Raw genomic sequence first — 6,000 nt, forward strand, 5'->3', positions numbered from 1 at the left:
TGCCTCATCGAAGAAATGGTTTTAGACCCCAAGTATGTTTGGACGAAATGTGTTTCAGACAATTTGGAGTCGATTTAGCAATGTCCGTCCGTCTGTCTGTCTGGCTGGTGCGCACGATAACTCTCGAACGGATGAACCGATTTGGTCCAAAATTTGGCTTTCGCAATATTTTGTCCAAATTTAAGTTTAAGTTCGAAGATGGGTTATATCGGTCCACTCCTTCCGGTACCTCCCCCACAAAAGTTCGAAAATTTTCGGAAAATTTGTACGCTGGATAACTCTTGAAGGGAGTAACTGATTTCGTCCAAAGTTTGCACATCGTGAAATTTCTACCAAACTTAGATGAGGTTCCAATATGGCCTCAATCGGTCCACGCCTTCGGGTACCTCCCACACAAAATTTCGGAAAAGTTCAGTTTTGGACCTGCTCTCGAATAGTTTTGATTTTTATTGCAGCATCTTGTATTCATATCCCCCCATACGGCGGTACAAGTTTCATCAGGGGCAAGTCCATACTTCCTGAGAAAATAGCCTGAAAGGTGCAACAAAACCCTATGACACCATGTGTAGTGGTTGGAGCGCAAGATAACTCTCGAACGGATCTGCCGATTCGATCCAAAATTTGGGCTTCATAATATTTTGTCCAAACTTAGTTTAAGTTCGAAGTTAAGCCATATCGGTTCACTCCCCCACAAAAGTTCAAAAATGTTCGGAAAATTTGTGCGCACGATAACTCTTGAAGGGTCGGACCGATTTAGTCCATACTTTACGCATCCTAGTATATCTACCAGATATAGATCAGGTTTGAATATGGAATATATTTACCCATTCCTTCGGGTACCTCCCACACAAAATTTCGGATAAGTTCACTTTAAGACCTGCTCTTGACTAACTTTGATTCCTGTTGAAGCAACTTGCAATCGCTGCCTCAATTACAACGGTAAAAGTTTTTTCAGTGGCAAGTCCATACTTCTTAGGAAAACAGCCCGAAAGTTGTAACGAACCCCTATGGCACCATATGTAGTAGTTGGAGAGCACAAAAATTCTCGAACTGATAAACCGATTTGGTCCAAAATTTGGCCTTCATATTTCATATTTTGTCCAAACTTAGTTTAAATTCTAAAATGGCCCATATCGGTCCTCTCCTTAGGATACCTCCCCCACAAAAGTTCAAAATTTGTGTCTAAGTGCAGTTTAGGGTCTGTTCGGAGATCCTTTGGAAATTTAAACCGATGATGTGCAGCCATATTATGTTTTGCGTGGACAAGTCCGTTCTTCCTGGAAATGACTAGTGGGAGCGATATCCATCGAAATGACTCTCATCGATATGACTCTCAAAATAAGATCCACTTCCGTAATGCATTATGTCGGTCCATTCCTTCCTCCGCAAAACTCTTGAACTTTAATCCTAACCCACATTTTTGTCGGCAAGTTCAAATGTCCAAAAAGTGCCACAAAATTCTGAAAAGACCCTAAATACATTCGATCTGTCCGTAGATAGAAGTTCCAATTCACATAGGCTGAGGGTATATCTCTGTCGGCAATGCCGACTGATATTTTTTACTTGTTTCTATATCAATGTCTATATTGACTGGGATACTATACTTATGTCGTAGTATAGCCGATAAAACTTATGGTTCATACGACTTCGATATCCAACGTCAACGAATTTTGGCCCGTAGAACTTTCAAAAACTTTTTCTCACGAACACACCAAGCACTGCCGGGAAGTACCATGGCTTCGCAACCTTACATTAGCACGGGTAGTATAGTGTTTTGCAGAGTGTTATATTTGTTTGACAAGATATGATGTTGTTTTTAAACTGTTTATTTAAGCCAAAGTATCATATCGCTCATTTACTCAAAGAGAAAATCCAGTTTTGAGAAAAACGAATTTTAAGTTGGCGATTGAAATTTGACTTCCCAAACTAAAAGGGTTATTAAACAAAAACTAAAATAACTACTTGGACCATATTGTGCAAATAGCACGCCAGATGTTAGTGCTAAATTTCTGTACAAGATCAAGCATGATTTGTAGTGTTTTAGTGCTTCATAAACTCAAACAAGTAAGCAAAGACTATAGTCGGACGGGGCCGACCATGGGATACCCTACCCCACAACCTGTAGGAATTAGCTATGTGCAACCGCCTTGCACGCTGGATGTCCGGGTTCTATTCCCATCAAATTGTCTACGGTTACAAAATACCCCTTAGTAATGTTGGCGATATTTCCTAAGTATTTCAGCCATGAAAAATGTCTCTACAAGTGGCAACTTAGGACACGCCGTTCGGACTCGGCGATAAAAAATAGGTCACATATCAATAACTTAATATGAATGTATTGATATAAGAGAAGCCTCCCTTGTCTTTACTGGGATGTTTGTGGAAAAATATATAAATTTTACATTTCTAAAAAATATTCGAAAATAATATATTGTGATATCAAAAATATATTTTATACCGGTAGAAATAAATAACAATGAATAGAAATTCAAAAACATGCATGCAAACAAATTTATAAATCCCAAAATTATTCATGTTCAATTATACAGTAAAGAAGATAGAAGATGTAACACGAGTTTGCTTCAAAATACGTGGAATCTGTAGGTATCGTAATATGGGGCTATACCAAATCAATTTTAGTAAGCTAACTTCTGAGTTTTGGAAAAGTTTGAGAATTATTTTTTCAGATTTGTAATTTTAGTTGGAGCCGGCAGGGGATTTTGGAACTTCTGGACTATAATCTCAGGAAGTATAACTTACCCCGGGAAAGGGACCAGAATAGGGATTCTACTGTCCCTATTCTTCTTCTTAAAAAAAAAGAAAATAATGATCAAATAGATCCGATACGGGTCCTCAAACTGCACTTTCCCCAAATTTTGTGTGGGAGATCCTCGAAGGACGGACCGATATAGTCCATATTCTGACCTGACACATGACTGGATGAAATAATACGATGTGCAAAGTTTCGACCAATCAGAAAATCCCCTTGAGAGTTAACTTGGATTTGCGGCGCAAGTACAATCTGCTGAAGAAAATTCAAAACAATTCGAGAGGACTCTTAAATTTCACTTTTCCGAATTTTGTGTGGGAGGTACCATCAGGACCGATATAGTATTATCCGATCTATGTCTGGAAGGAATAATAATATATGGAAAGTTTGGAGCAAATCGATTACTCAGTTCGACAGTTATCGTTCACACAATTTTTCGAAAACAATTTTGAACTTATTTGGGAGAGGTGTGGACCGACATAACCTACATTCGAACTTAAACAAAGTTTGGGCAAAATATTACGTTGTATAAAATTTGGTTCTAATCGGTAGATATGTTCGAGAGTTATCGTGCGCACCAGCCAGTTAGACATTAAGAGAGACAGATGAACAGACAGCGCTAAATAGACTCCAAATTGTCTGAAACGAATTTCGTCCAAATATACTTGGGTCTAAAACCAATATTTCGATGAGACACATATTTGGTCGTATTTTGTTTGTATCCCCTTTACCCTAAATCCTGAGGTATAAAATAGGTGGCGAGGCGACCCCATGTTGCAATATTTGTATAAAAATCCAATTTGACAACTGAACTGAAAATGTGTCTGTCATGAAAGAGACAATTTGTAGCATGGGAGGAAATTGTGGTTCTCTGCACATTATATATCAGGCAGTAGGTGCGTTATCTAGCAGACACATTATTGCAATTTGCATCAGGGGAAAGGTCAGTAGTTATTATTCCATATGTAGGCTACTTTGCCGGTATATGCCCTCCAGGAATCAAAATATGAACCAAAAATAAAATTTGTATATTTTTCATACAAAACTAATGGTGTATGTCAACCGCTAAATAATATCAGATCATCATGCAAAATTATAGGCATTTTTTTCAACCTAAACTCTTACCTCGTGCAAAATTTCGTGACTATTGAGCTATAATTGCGACCTCTAGCGGGTTTCTGATTACACTGCAAACAAAAAACTGGATAGATTAGGCTGTAACTCTGTTATCTGATCACGTACATCAACATAATTGACATCAATTGAAAGGCCAAGAGATCGTCTTCCAGATAAAACTCACGAGTGGGGAATGTGTCTTTCAGAAACAAAGATATAAGCTGTTTATTAAAAATTTTCACAATTTTCACACAAAAGTTGTGGTCCATTTAACCCTCTAAATATTATCTGATCGTCATTTCGAATTGCAAACTTCTTCTTTATCATATACTCTTACCTTATTTAAAATTTCGAGGCGATCGGACTATTATTGCGACCTACAGAGCAGCTACAAAATCGGATAAAAATTATGTTTTTGGTTTTTTGGTCCAATTAAAATAGCGATCTAATTTGATGTGAAACCGACCTCCGTACCAAATTTCGTGACGATCGGTCCATAATTGCGGCCTGGAGTTTGATTACAATTTATAATGGACAGACGGACACACGGACGGACGGACGGACACACATCTCAAAATCGCTTTATCTCGCCGAGATATGAAGATTGGTATACCACATTGGGGGTCTCCGACGAATATTTCGCGGTGTTACATGAATTTTTCCCAAAACAAACTTATAATACCCTTTCCACATAGTAGTGTAGGGTATAAAAACGTTTGTGTTGATTTATGCGAAACTCGTAGCAAATGAGCTATAACTCGTCAGCATGAAAATTTTATACAACTAGAAGTCGTAGAAAAAATAAAAATTGCTAACTCAGAAAACATATTTTTTGAGTTATGCCACCCTTTGAGTAAATGACCAACATGGTCAATTCATCTTCTTATTGCACAACTCATGCTGTTTGTTATGTTTATGGCGGTAGCGAGATAGACGAATTATTTATATATATATCTCTGGGTTGTTTGTTATTGTTACATACATACAGTCGCGTTATTTAAAGTGCTCCATAGTTTGTTGCTATAATCCACGAAATAAACATTGCCAGCTCCAGAAATTATCTGGATTCTAATCCATATTGGTTGTTAAACAGTTGCTATTGAAGACTGTTGGATTGTTGCCCGGAAAACAAAGTTATTAACTTTTATTTAAAATTAATTATTGGCGAAACACTGGAAAACAATTCCCACAACTAACACTCAGATAACAAAAAGTAAACAACAGCTGTGCTGCTCTTTCAAACCTGCCTTGCTGCTGGATATCGATTACAATCATACAGCTGTTACGTGTTATCGATAATCAACGAACACTTGCCGCGTTGCCATAACTGATGTGCATGGTATAATAAACAAGGTATGAGTAGTAAGCGTACACTACTATCCACATCACCTGAGAACGAGAACTGCAAACCCAAAAAATTTTCCTCAAATCAAAATATGACATCTGAGAGAGATTTGTTTTCATGGAGTAAACTCGGCGATTTGCTGGATGAAAAGTTGAAAGATGTGGCAAAAAAGGAGGATGTTGCTGCCATTAAACAGGAAGTTGAAGATCTAAAAACTGAAAATTCTAACCTTAAACTCGAAATTCAAAAATTAACGAGTCGCCTGGAAATTATAGATCACTGTTGGGCAGAAATGCTCGGCCTCATACACAAAAGTGTAAAAAATACATGAGTCTCTCGCAATTTGCCCACCAATGTTATAGATAGACGAAGCAGATTATCAAATGTAGTGGTGAGTGGATTAGCTTGCAATAACACTTTGTCTGCCAAAATGAAATTCATTAGTATGTGCAGAGATGAATTGAAAGTAGATATAAATGTGATAAGCGCCAAATTACTGTCCTCTGGCAAATCATATGTGTTCTGCCTTGAAACCCATGGTCAAGCTCAACGCGTTATAGATGCAAGAAGACAATTGAAAGGAAAAAATATCTATATACAAAAAGATTATACTGCTGTGGAACAGGCAAATAGATATCATCTTCGTAAAGTGGCTAAGATCGTGTCGAACAATAAGCCCAATTCCAAGGTCCGCTTAGGTGAATTCTGTGTTTTTGTGAACGACATCAAATATAACATGGTGAATGAGAAAATTCTTGCGCCGACACAG

General features: G+C 37.6%; 1 long non-coding RNA gene across 1 annotated transcript in view; it reads right to left on the bottom strand.

Annotated features, from left to right (window-relative positions):
• Positions 1-5,033, bottom strand: part of LOC141404899 (uncharacterized) — a 36,814-nt gene extending 31,781 nt beyond the window's left edge. Inside the window, exon 1 of the long non-coding RNA XR_012413108.1 lies at positions 4,873-5,033. This is a non-coding gene — a long non-coding RNA (uncharacterized lncRNA). The remainder of the gene's footprint in view (positions 1-4,872) is intronic.
• Between the last annotated feature and the right edge of the window lie 967 nt (positions 5,034-6,000).

The sequence above is a fragment of the Musca autumnalis genome, unplaced genomic scaffold (genome assembly GCF_047663935.1).
Source record: "Musca autumnalis isolate F117 unplaced genomic scaffold, ASM4766393v1 scaffold_5, whole genome shotgun sequence".
NCBI lineage: Eukaryota > Metazoa > Arthropoda > Insecta > Diptera > Muscidae > Musca > Musca autumnalis.